This window comes from Melospiza melodia, chromosome 2, assembly GCF_035770615.1.
Source record: "Melospiza melodia melodia isolate bMelMel2 chromosome 2, bMelMel2.pri, whole genome shotgun sequence".
NCBI lineage: Eukaryota > Metazoa > Chordata > Aves > Passeriformes > Passerellidae > Melospiza > Melospiza melodia.
Window position 1 is genome coordinate 12,788,076 of NC_086195.1, and position 13,836 is coordinate 12,801,911.

A 13,836-nucleotide genomic window follows, 5' to 3' on the forward strand; every position below is an offset into this window, starting at 1 on the left:
CCGAATCTCTCCTTAGGGATGATGTATGCAACAGAAAAGATGTGATCGAACCAAAGTCATGCCAGAGGACACTGACCAACACCAAGCATTTCTCTGTCTTCACTATTCATAGCTTTTCTTTAATACCCATCCTAAGAGCAGCCTTCCCCATGCCTGCCAGCTGCTGCACAGGACATGTGGTAACCACAGGGCTGCACAAATGGGGAGGCAGTGCTCTGCTGACCACTGCTGTGCCCTTCCAAGCCCCCTTCCTGCTGCACTGCTGCACACCCTGTGCCTGCCCACCTGGGGCACCCCACACCCTCCCTGCCAGCTCACAACCTGCCTCTGGAACGAGGCAGAACTTCATCAAAACATGTCACACAATCTAATTGCAGAGCTCAGTTATCTTAACTGGCAGGTATGCAGCTAATTGTTCACCTGTGGTATGAAATCTCAGGAACAAGGTGCTACACAAATAGAGAATTTTTGTACAGTGTAAGCAATGTGTGCAGCAGGGTGTCACAATCATTGTCAGTGACTGGTGACAGCCAGAACGTCTCATCTGATAAATAAATTCCACATTGCTGAAGGTAACTCATGGATTTATTTGTGTATCACAGCATATAAAATAAAGGACCATTTAAGGATATTTTCTCCTCTATGTCTTTGTTTTCAAATGCAATTTAGTTTTCCCTAATAAAAGAGGTATGCAGAGCCATTCACTCATGGGAACTGATAAATTAGTTCCTGTTTCATGTGTGTATTCACCATGTTCCATGTATTCACCAAGTGTATGTTACACACCATGTAACAGAAAAAGTGAGCTAGAATTCCTGGCATCAACAAAACACAACCTCCTGCTAAAATCAGTTATTCCATATGTAAAACTCCCATAACTCTTGTTATAAAACCTTTGAGTTCCATAAGCTAAATTTTATGGAAACTCCTAGGAGAACAGTATATCAAAATATACTATTTTGATAGTGAGATCAGTGATGGTTCTCTGCTTTATTTCTGACCATCTACAGGAAAGTGAGTGTTTGTTGACAGCATATTTTTGTTTAATTTTATTCTTTGATAAGGACTGAGCAAAAATTGTGCCCCTTCATAATGAAGCTATTTTTAAAATAAGCTTTAAATAGTAAGAGGGTCTGTCTGTCCTCTAAGATAAGCAGAAAGACAATTTGTACTTTAAAACAAATTATGGACTTAAATAAATGGGTATCTAAATTTAATTACAAAAAATTTTTTTTTCCTAGTGCGTCCTCTCTAAATTTTCTGAATGGAAGTTATGCGAGTTATTTTTTTCTTTTTATTTAGAGCCTTAATAGATAATCCTCAAAACTAACTATAAAGTTTATGGGTGCAAAAAATTGCTGTTATATGAACACAGTCTTACTGTATTATATTTTTACTGTATTTTTCCTCTATCCTACAATATATAGTATAAATATATAGTATAAATTTCCAGTAAAAGAATAATAAAGAAAAAAACCTTTTTCTTAAGCTAAGAATATTGTGCCAATCTTGGTAGAAAAAAATACAAGATAATTCTATAGTAAACTGTCTCTAGTTGAACATTCATTCATCAAAACAAAGCATAAGGTTGCAAGCTCTTTTGAGAGCATTCTGAGAGGTCAATAAAAATGATAGTAAAAGTGAGGACTGTAGAACCACAGTCCCTGCCAAATAAGGAATAAAGTCTCTTATTTACATATTTCAGGTGGCACTGATACAGCCTGATACACTTTGGGCTACATTAAACATTTGCATTCCTGCATTCAGGTTTCATTATTAGATAAGCTAGAGTCTGGCTTATATTCATACACATACATATTGCTTTCAAGCAATGGTTTTCATACTCTGTCTCAGTGTGGGATTAAACATACCAAATATATGTTGAAATCTTGACACCAACAGTAATCTAAAGCCATCTACACAGCAAGCAGCTCCTGCCAAACTATGAGACGCACTGCCCACAGCTTCCCCTATTACGAAACACAGACTCCCTCTGAGTTATGAATCCAGGACTAGCACAGAGACAAGATACTGCCATTCACATGACAAGGTACTGCCATTCAGGTGGCTGGTGACTCCTTGACTCCTTGACTTCCAGAAACATTGAACCAGCTCCTGTGGCAATGCATGAGGGAGCTTGGATAGACGAACGTGTGTAGGTCTGAACCAGACGTGCAGGTGGGACTGCACAGTGGGTCTTGGTGGAGGAGGCAAACCTCCAACAGAGTGCTCTTGAATTCCCTAAGAACAAATTAAAGGAGCGTTTCCTATGTAGTTGGACCAGGCAGGAAACCACAAGAAAGGTAAAACTCTAGTGGTCAAACAGTCCTTAACAAATAAAATGATAAAAAGAATGGAAAAAATAATATATGCATATTGACATAATAGTTGTGTTTTCAATATTAACAGCTATGATTTCATAACAAAAGTTATGTATGTACATGCATACCTCTACTTATATTTATATATATGCTTGTATATATACACCAGTATTATCTGAAACCCATCTAAACGAACACAAATTAAAGCTAAAAGATTAATTTTAACACGAGGCATTTGAGATGGCTGGCAAGCCTTATTTTACACATTTCCTGTATTTTTATATATTTAAAGAAACATCAAAGGTCTTTAACAAGAAAATTATATTCTCATAGCCATAAAGTATACTCTTGTGATTGCATTAGAGTGGCTGTGCAGTATAACTTCTTTGCTTGTTGACAATGGTTTTTGCTATGTTAATTAAATAAGTCTGTGATCTTTATTCATTAAAATTAATGCAATAATATCTATGTTGAAGGTTCACATTGGACTCAATCTGGCAAGCCGAATGAAACAGCTTCACTGGAGTTACTCTAACATTATTCTTGACGGAACGGAGCTCTGACAGGAGATTCTGTGTGAAATCGGTTTACCCTTGCTTCACTTAATATTATTCCAAACCAGCGAGCACGAGCATCTTCAGAGCAGACAAAAATGTCTTCTATTAAACAGGGCTATGGAAACCACCAGTGTGCAGGCACAGGTTGCGGCGGGCGCGGAGCCCGCGGGCTGGGGCATTCCTGCCGGGATGGGGAAATGCCGCCCGCATCACCGCGGAGCGCTGCGGAGCCGGGAATCGGCTGGAATTAGCCCAAAGGATGGCACCGAGCACGGCTCGTCCATTCCACTAACAAGACCTGAAAGGAACAGCAGAGGTTTCATGTACGAAACCAGAGATGCCCTCACCGCTGGGATGTGCTCCCGGAGGAGCAGGAGCGGCCCCGCTCCGGCAGTCCCGTTATTCCGCATGGAAAACTCTCCGCGGTACCTGCGGGCGTGCAGCAGGTGATGGCTCCGCGCCGGCAGCCGAGCTGCAGGCAGCAATACAGCCTCGCTGCTAGGAGTGAAAATTCCCAAATCTAATTCGCTCCACACTGAGACCAAGCAGCCCTTCCCACAGCACCCGGGCACTGGATTAAGACTTGATGAGTAAGAGCCAACACAGAGCCGAAGTTCGGCATCAGAAAGCCCCAACACCATCAACATTTTTGTTCTGTTAACCAGGTGGGTTACACCTGGACCTTGGCAGAAAGGAAACCCACGAGCTACATTTGATTCGTGACCATCCATATTTTATTTATAATTAATTCAGGCAACAGGGGAAAAATTAGAAGATGAATAGTGAAGTAATCTCAAATTAAAAAAGATTGATTAATATTTAGGAAACAGGCAGCTGACCCAGCCACCCCCAGTAGTATGACTCACAATACTATTTTCATATTTGTATTATTTAGCATGTAAAGACCTTAGCTGAGAGTCCTGTTCTGCTAAGAACTTGCATTAAGTACTCTGAAAATATCTTCCCTGATTAATTTTCTGCTGAGCAAAATAGGTTTTCAATAAATTTTTATGTCTAAAGTGGCCTCTTTTGATTCAATCCTCCCAAAATCAAAGTGCTAAATAAATAAAAAATATTTAAAAATCCACCCTCCAACCAAAATGGAAATTACTTATTTTCTGGAGGCCAGAAGAATGGAAATACTTTCTATGATTTCCAAGGGCTGGCAAAAAATTTAATTTCCACAGAGGCAGGAAGAAGATATTGGCATTAACTTTTTCTCTAGCCCTACTTCATAGATAATAAAATAGAAATATTAAGCAAAGAGTTTATATTATAAATAGATAAAACACTTAAAAAGACATGAAGGCAGAATGTGTTTATGTCTTTCAGTCTTCAGAGACAAGAAACTGAAGTATGGACAAATTTAGCAAAATTTTACAGAGAAGCAATATTTGGAACTAGTGAAAGGGCCTGATTTCAGACACTAAAGAAATAAAAGACATACACTGCATTAGCTAATATGGAAGTCTTGAGCATTGATACTACAAATGGACAAAATCCAGAGAAAACAGTAATTAAGGAAGGTCCCTTGTAACTGAACAGTCAGATGTAGTGTCTGTCCATTGAGCCATGTGACTGTCCTTTGACAGAATTTACATTATTATATATAAGGAATATATTATACATCATTATACATATAAAGTAGTGAAGAATCAGTATGAAGGAGGATAAGTTAAACTAACTAAAGACTGAAACCTATTTGTATTTTGATTAACCTGACAATTTTTTAGAAAGAACTAGCTCAGGATGTACACTAACACTGCATATATTTTTAGGGATTGATTTTAAAGATCTGAGTTTTCCGTCACAGCAACTGAAAGTACCAGAGACCAGGGATGGTGTAACAACCTTTTAAGAAATGAGACATTCCTTTCAGTGACTGACCAAAATATGGGGGTTGCATATCCCTTAATGATGGAAATTACTAAGACCGTTTATACTGTCAATAATATAGCTTTAATATAAGCTTTATTGGATTCTGTTAAAGTCTACAAGATTTTCTTTTTGTAATCAATGTTAACCTACTAAACATAAGCAGAATGAGGGGGTTTTCCCACAGAAAATAACAAAAATTAGGAAATTAGATGATAAAGCTGGAGACTGATCCAATACCTACAGAGTGCAGTAGGCCTCGTTCCATTTCCATCACTGTGTTTTGGACCAAGACTTTAGTAATGAGGACTTAAACAGCAAAATTAGGCTGTTCAGTCAACATTAATAAATCTTTATCAAGCAGCAGTACAATTGCTGGGTTTGTAAAATGAACAGAGAGTGAAGTCTCCAGAACACACAGTCCATCTCAGGCAGGACATCTCCAAGGGAAGCCAATACGAAATCCTTTGGAAGAAGCATCCTTTAACACTTCAGAAATGACAGACAAATACATTCACTGGCTACACCACAACTGGGGTACACAAGGTGAGAGCCCACTGTTACATAGCTTGATAATCTTCTTACCTAGGTATCTATTGCAATGCAACATTTCAAAATTCTGTCTTTATCTAGCCATTCTATTTTACTAGAGTTTTCTCTTCAGTGTATCCTTGTCCATATGAGACAAAGGATTTGAATGAACTATGTAAAGGAGTGTTTTCCTTAACTTATTTTACATTTTCCACAATTAAATTTTACTGGTCATCAGGAAAACAATATATAAGATAAGCCAAAGATCTTTCCATAGCCTTCAATATTCCCTGCATCATCTGTTCTTCCATATTGTATCTTCTTCTTTTCTTTGAATAAATAAAACATTCACCTCTTTCTTCACATGGGAATCTTTTCATATGGAAGACTTTTTTTTTTGGCTGTGATTCTCTGGTCTTTTCTTCCTACTTAATAGGTTTCTGGATAAGAAGTTACCAAAGGCAGATGGATTACTCATAATGAGTATGACAGTGAAGAGTTTCTAAGTGTTACACAAGAAATACTACACAAAGTCTTACATTTCTTTTATAATACATATGAAACTTTCTTCTACTATGAACTGAGAAAATACCCTGCTTGAGTTTCTTCACAACAAGGGGTAAGATTTTTTGATGGTATCCTGTTCTGTTAGGAGAGATCTACAGGAAACATTTAGATTGGATCTTTCAAAGTTTTTCCATGTAGATTTCTAAAATTACATTTGATACCATATAGCCCTTCAATAGTCCTTTCAAAGTATGTTTCTGCTTTGACATTCCAAAATACATTTGTGTTGTCTTCAAATATGCCGCGTTTACAGATAATTAAAAAATAAATACTAAATCAACCCTAAAAACCAGCTACTGCCTCATGGCTTGTTTGAATGATGCTTGTTTTCCTTTATAAGGAATAACTACAGTATTTCCTCTTCATGTCTTGCTCTCAGTCTTCCTTTGGGTATACGAGTGAGTGCACAGGTAAAGGCATGTGCCTGCACAGGCACACACAGGTACCTGTATCTGTGCATGTGTACATGTGCATAACTCTCCTCTAGTGACCAGCTACAGAAATGATCCCAAAAGTGTACATTAAAGTATTAGAGACATCCACAGTAGGGCTACAAGGATGGGGAAGGGTCAGGAGGGGAATTCTTATGAGGAGCAGCTGAGGGCACTGGGTCTGTTCAGCCAGGAGGAGAGTGAGGGGAGACCTCAGTGCAGTGACAAATTCCCCCTGAGGAGAAGTGGAGGAGACAGTCATGATCTCTTCACTCTCATGACCAGTGACAGGACTCAAGGAAATGGCCTAGAGCTGTGTAAAAGGAAGTTTAGGTTGGATATCAGGAAAACATTTTTCACCCAGAGGGTTGTCAGTCACTGGAACGCGCTCCTCAGGGAAGTGGTCACAGCACCAAGCCTGACTGAGACCAAAAAGCATTTGGACAATGTTCTCAGATACCTGGTGTGACTCTTGGAGTGTCCTGTGCAGGGCCAATGAGTTGGACCGAATGATCCTGATGGGTCTCTTTCAATTCAGCATATTCTATTGATTTTATGATAAATAAATATACATGTATGTGCAGAGAGACAGTGCCAATCAGCCAGCCTGATTTAACATTGGTGCAAGCACACCACTTTCAGCTATGGGATTCCCCAAAGAAATGTCTAAGAGAAAGTTCACAGGCCCTGTCTGTTCTTAAGAGATGTTGAATTAAAAAAACTCTGTGTATACTGAACATGCAGATCTTATTGACAGATAGGTGCACAAGCATATGTATCTCCATCACAGTCACAACTTGCTGAAAAGGAAATGCCATGCTTTTCCAGTTATATTACTCTAAAATAAGCAAAAGAGTTTGGGGGGGGGGGGGAGGGAGGTAGAGGGGGGAGGGAGAAAAAAGATTTAATGTGGGAAAAGACAGAAAGCATTAAAGGAAAATGGAAGATGCAGAATGCCAAGGTGCTGTATGGTAACAGCTGTGCTCTGCTGCCATCCTGAAAGTCTGTGCACTGAGCAGCAACCTGACAGACACAGGGCTAAAACTGCTGCCAGGGATCAGTGCCACACAAAAGCATCCTGGCCAAACACATTCCTGTGCAGACATTGTGGCTCTATCCCAAGGTTTCCATCATACCAACAGATCCTGGTGTAGGAATTATCCCTGAGGCATATGATCTGAGCTCAGAGTCAAATCCAGCAAAGGTGCACTGTCGAATGGATGTAGGCAGGGCACAGACATACTCTCAGGTTCCTTGCACCATTCAGGCCCAGCAATTCTCAGTCAGGTGCAAATGGTCTGGGAACTCAGACAGGTCAGAGCTGGTTAAGCCCACTGGGAACTCAGAGTGGTTAAGCCCACTCCTAACCAGCAGCAGAAGCCTTTCCCTGCACATGACAATGGATGCACATCACTATGACTTCATTTTCCCTGAAACAGTCTAAACTTTTGGTTGGGATTGAAAAGAAATTGCTACTGACACTCCAAGAACAGCAGCTGCACTACCTTGGTGTCAGTCTTGCAGGAGTATTGTGAAATCCTAGTTGGAAATTCAAAGGTTTGTACTTTGTCAGAACAAAGTCTGATTTCTCCAAATTATCAGCCTTTTCTAAAATTATAGGCCTTTTCAGTCTTTCCATTTAACAGAAAATATTATTTCTGTCATATTCTTGACATTAATTTATTATTTTGTGGAGAAAGACCTCAAGTTACCTCAACTGAGAGATCACCATCTCATTGCGTGACTGGAAACAGGCATGAAAACATGAAACCGAAAAGTTGATGGCCCTTGCCCTGAAGATTTTAAGGATTTTCCAAAAAAAAAAAAAAATAAGAGCAGTGGGTGTTGGGAACTGCAATAACTTTAAGCAGCTGGATATCCCTAGTAAAGAACAGACAAGAGGAATACAGAAATATATTCCATCTCATAAGACAGAGAAGATACCCCACCACTGTCTGTACATTTACAAGCTTTTCTGCCCCCCTTTTATTAACCCATTCTGCAGTCTCCATCTTCTTCCTCTTTCACAATGCTCTATTCACCATGCTCAGCTGTAAAGGACCAGAGAACAGAAAACTTTGTGACACCACTACCCCTTGCCTGCCTGCTGATTGTATAGATTGGTATAGATGGTACTGGTCTTCCCAACACATGAATTAGCTTTCTGTAGTTCTTTTCATAAGCTACACTAAGCATTTCCTAAATTATTCCCAGAAGTAAAAAATAAAATGGAAACAATATCTACCGCAGTGGCAAAAATCTAAATGTTTTCATGTTCTCCCTTTCTTTTTCTTCATTCCCAATTGAAAAGTCTTTGTGAGTAATGCTGCACTTGATGCTACAGCTGTTAAAGGATCATCCTTATGTCTGTGTGCTGTTCCTACAAACATGAAACTTTAAAGCACATACAGCAGTAATGAGTGATGTCCTTGGTTCATTTGTTCAGACCCAGTTATTGAGGCATAAATAGTGTGCTGTGTAACACCCTGAACTGACCTAGGAGTGCCTATAACACACAGGTACACTGAGACCTAGAAAAACGGAGTGCTCAGTGTCAAAACAGAGAGCCAGCACTACCTGATTTCCTTGCCCAGGTCTTACAGAGCTGTGGCAAATGACACAGTGCTTTCCCCTTCTGCAGGATGGAGTTCCACGTGTGACACCCTCAAGGGAATATGCAAAGCTTGAATATTAGCATTCAAAACCCACAAATTTTCATCTTCATCATTTTCTCCTTCCTCCCCCCCCCCCAAAAAAAGAGTTTTCACCTAAATGCAAATTAATTTTAAACTGTCACAGAAAGAATTAATTGCTGCACTTAATCTGTTTTTGTTTTAGGAGTATGAAAACTACACGAAAGTACATTAAAAATTACATGTTAAATGCTCCCTCCTGAGTCACTAAGTCACTGTGGTCCATCACTGCATATTTAATTACATTTTAAAATAAAAAAATATACTTGAATTGATAAAGCATAATGGCTGCTTTGGTGCTGCTGTAGATATTCATATAAGGACTTAAAGAAACACATGGATTACTGACCTGACAGGCCATATCAGTAACCTAAACAGCCATCATGGTCTCTACTGTGAATTCTTATTTCACAGACCCCTGACACAATGGATGGAAACAGGACAGAGTTTTATAATAGAAATGCTGACACAACCTTACCTATAGCTGTGCAAATGGTGCTTCTATAATTAAACTTTACAACTTCAGCACCACTAGATAAGTTGCTACTTTTTAATCATATTAATCAGAGCTTCATGTTTCAATTGCCATATATTATCATGCAGTGTGAACTATAAAAATAAAAAGATTCCCAGTCGCTAAATATCACAGCTGTTATGAAACACAGAAGTATATTCAAACACTTCTCTGTAAGTGCAAATACACTGAAGGAAAGCCTCAGTTAATTATCCTTTTTTTTTTGGTTTTTTTCCTAATACATGAGTTCAACATAATGGCCACAGAAAGTACTCTGAATCATTACAAGAATATCACTGAACAGTAAAAAAAGTTTCATTAAGATCTGCCCTGTTTCAAATTTTCCTATCAGCACTAAAACAAGTCTGCTGTTTTCTGTGACAATGACAGCCAGAAGAAGCCTGCTCTTTCAGAGGAAGGCACTGAGATTATTCTTCATGCACTGCTGTTTTCTTTAAAAGCCAGCTCTCCAGCAATAGCGAGGAGTGGGTGGCCAAAATCTCTTTCAGTGGTCTGAGATTCAGAGCCTGGGAATGTTTTATGTAAATATTTCTCTTCACATTTTCTCTTCATTTGTCCGAGTGATTTACAGCTTTACTTCAGCAAGGAAAGTTTCCTCTCAAAAAAGCTACATTTGGTGCAAACTGAAGAGATGTTGCATTGGAGCTGAAACCCTCTATTTTTACCTAGTGGGCATGGCTAACTACAACAATAAAATTAATCTATAAATAAAACTCGGTTGCTTACCATTCTCTATTGTCCTGAATTTGCAAATCCTTGCATGCTGCATGCCACTTTACATGTACCATGTGATGCATTCCCACACTGTCAGTGCCTACTCCTCTACAGCAGCAGTTTTATAACACCTTCAGGAGACAATTGTGCTCTCCTTTGAGATGGGTGGTACAGGTGTGTGGCCTGTGTGTCACAAGGGGTCCTGTAAGCAATCAGTGAAAGGAGCATGCCTGTAATTTTGTGTGGGGGAGAATATGCAATGGACATTTCTGAATATTATAAGAGCTGTAGCAATGCATAGGAGTTGCCATAGTGTTATTCTGACCCCTGAAGGATGGAAACAGAGTTAACTTCTTATCCTTTTTTTCCCAATTTACTCAGTATACTCTATGAATGTCAAACTCTAAACTGCATTAGCAGGATATTTTAGTGCTTGCCCAGACCTATCCTCCAGAAATATGAATATAGTCATGAACTAATGGTGAATCTACTTTAAAATACTGATGTTTTCAGGGAAGCAGGAAAAAATGATTTTTCAGGCTGCTGTAGGGTAAAATTACTGTGAGTTTGATAGTGCATTAAATCTAGTAGGTATGTGAAGATCATGTTTATCAAGAGATGTAAAACCCACTCTGCCCTCACCTCTTCTTAACTGAAAAGTATTTCAGTGACATTTTGCTGGAATGGATTCAGAATGAAGTGGGGAAGGACACAGGTCAGTGATGATAAGATCACTCATTTCAGCTGAGTTAAGATTTCATCAGGCTTACATTTTTCAGAAAATGCATGTGTTAGAGGTATGGGCCCTCAGCAGTGCCTTTGTGAGCTTATCTGTCTTCAAGGAGTGCTCTTCCCCCTCCTCTCCCTGAACAGATAGGAAAAGTGATTCAGGATTCTAAAAGGGGCATTAAGGCATATCCTGATACTGCTATCTTTGAGGACAATTTGCTAAAAAAGTCTGAGTTAAACCAATGGGACTCCTGTTACACCTTTGCTCTTCCACTCACTTCTGTGGTATTTGAAATGCAATAAGAGACCACCTTTGGGTTCCTGCAAATGTAACAGGTGCACGAAGCTGTTGTATCTGACAATACTTTTCCCCCGTCAGCCAGGCTGTATTGTAACACCGTGCAGCAGCACCCTGCCAAAGCTGAGAGCAGCGGCTGCTCGCACCGAGAGAGGCTCAGCTCACGGCTCCCAGCGCCGCACACACCCGGGCAAAGCGGCTCCGGCTCTGCCCGGAGCACAGGGGTCAGCAGAACGCCGTGCTGGAGCCAGCCGATGGCCAGGGACAGGAGGAGGAGGAGGAGGAGGATCAATTTTAATTTCGGTTTTGTTCCTCCTCCGCTCAGCTGTTGCCACGCACCCGAGCCCAGGTTGCGGTGTGACCTTGCGAAGGAGCCGCGGCCGCTCAATGGGAGCATTGTGCAGCCCGGCCGGGGCTCCTCGGGAGCCTCTCCCGGGTGTGGCTGAGCCAGCCCTCGGCAGCCTCCCCCTCCTCCTCCTCCTCCTCCTCGTCCTCCGTGAACTCCCTGTCCCGGGGAAACTCCGCCAGCAGCACGCTGATGCAAAGGCAGCCTGCAAGAGGCAAACCCCGCGTCGGGAGCTGAGCAAGGATCTCCCCTCCTCTGCCCAGGTCTCCATCCCTCGCTGCCGGGAGCGCTACAAAGTTAAGCCAAGTGATCGATACGCTATAGGAGAATATTATTCCACTATCGGCGACTGATGCCACTGATGTAATCAAGTTACATAATCGCCGTCTTTGCACAAATACATCCATCTTCCTACAGACAGATCTGCATATCTTCTTGCATCCATTATGCATGAACTCACCAGCAGTACATGAGGGTACATATTTTCGCACACACTGTGTAACTTTAGCATTGCAGTGCATTGCACTGCACAACGTCATCACTATCGATTCCCTCAACCTTCTCCCATTCCCTCTTATCAGAACTGATTTTGCAGAGAGAGATTACCAATGTGCATTGCTCGGATCCCTTTAAATCTTTAAAGGCTGAAGTGCTTCCCTCACTCGCTTCTGTTCTTAAGAAGATGATCTTTCCTTTTTCTCTCGTCTCGTTTCACACCACAAGTAACAGGAATGAATTCCCACACAGTCCCTCAGCCAGATGCATGCATGTATGAAATACCGAAGATAGCATCTCTGTTTGCACATCTTCCAACTCCCATACACGTGGTCCGAGGTTTCAGTAGGTAAGTTATTGGGTAAAAAAGATATTTTGTAAGAGCAGCTGGATGAGATATTTTCAGGCTAGTGACATTTATGGTCTTTCTCTACTATGAAGCTGAGGGGATTCTGTCCTTAGCACCTCTCAGTTTATAATTTCCTTGCAGGATTTACAGGAACATTGTAATCCCAAATTACCAATGGCATTTAACCCCTTTAGCACCAGTGCACTGTACCACGATCAATAAGGATCACCACCTTAAAGTTTAACAACTTGAAAAGCAGATTTTCTCTACCTCCATTGCAGCTATGAAATGCAGCAGAACGCTGCACAGAGTTGGAAAGATCTATTTAACCAGAGGATAGGATCCGACCTCATATTAATTAGATTCCATCACAGAGAGCTTCTTTGCTGTCACATAACCTTTCCAGTCAAATCTATTACAACCAATGAAATAAAAAATTAAAAGAGGTAAAATTAAAGACTCCTTGCTCTGACAGTACTCTCCCAAATCCAGAGGGTGCATAAATACAGAGGGGGGAGATTTTTTTTTTTTTTTTAATTTATCGCAAAAAGCACTCACCAGAAGACCCACTGCAGTTATTCCACTCAACTGCCAATAGCGGCTGGAGCCCCTCGCATCAGGGTAATGCAGCAATCCCGAAAGTGCCCATTTCAGTCACCCTCCACCAAGTTTAGCAATGCCGGGCTTTTGCCTGGATAAAATGACCTTACCCACAGGAGTCTCCCGAAATATTCCTCCGGTGCGATCAGTCAGCGAGGCGAGTGCCGGTCACCACACTGCGCACTCGGCCGGAGGAGCCCCGTGTTTACTCCTGGGGCTCAGCTGGCCGCGAGTGCCGCGGACGCGGCGCCCATCCATCCACCGCTGCCAGCTCCGCCGGGGGCGCAGGTAATTCCATACAGACTTCGGCGCCCCCCACCCCCCCCCGAGTCGCCCCTTCCTTCCTAGTTCAGAAAGTGCCCGCGTCGCCGGCGGGAGGTACCATCCAGGTGCGGCGAGGGGGGGCGGGGGGAAAGGGGCGGCCGGCCTGGGGCCCCCGCGCCGCCCGCGGGCAGCTCCGCGCCCAGCGCGCCCGATCCCGGCTGCCCGCACAAGTATCCGGCGAGCGACGATCCCGAGGGGGGGTTCCTTTCCTGGCGCTGGGCGAATGTGGGGAAAACGCTCCGGGGGGGGGCCGGGGGAGGGTGCCTGACGGGTCCTAGCACCCGCACCGCAGCGCCAAAAAAAAAAAAAAAAAAAAAAAAAAAAGGAGGGGGGGAGGTTTGGGGGGAAATTCTCCAAATGGAAAAGAAGAAAGGAAAAAAAAAATCAGTTGTCCGCTTGCCCCGAACGATACTAATCCCCGGTGAAAATGACAAGTGATCAGCAAAGAAGAAGAGGAGGTCTTGATTGATA

At 41.8% G+C, this 13,836-nt stretch overlaps 1 protein-coding gene across 2 annotated transcripts in view; it reads right to left on the reverse strand.

The window, feature by feature from the left end:
• IL1RAPL1 (interleukin 1 receptor accessory protein like 1) overlaps nt 1–13,341 on the reverse strand; it is a 668,131-nt gene extending 654,790 nt beyond the window's left edge. Inside the window, exon 1 of one of the 2 annotated variants that reach the window (XM_063182325.1) lies at nt 13,152–13,341. The gene's annotated coding sequence lies outside the window, so the exon portion shown is untranslated. The other variant, XM_063182330.1, reaches the window with a different exon arrangement.
• Between the last annotated feature and the right edge of the window lie 495 nt (nt 13,342–13,836).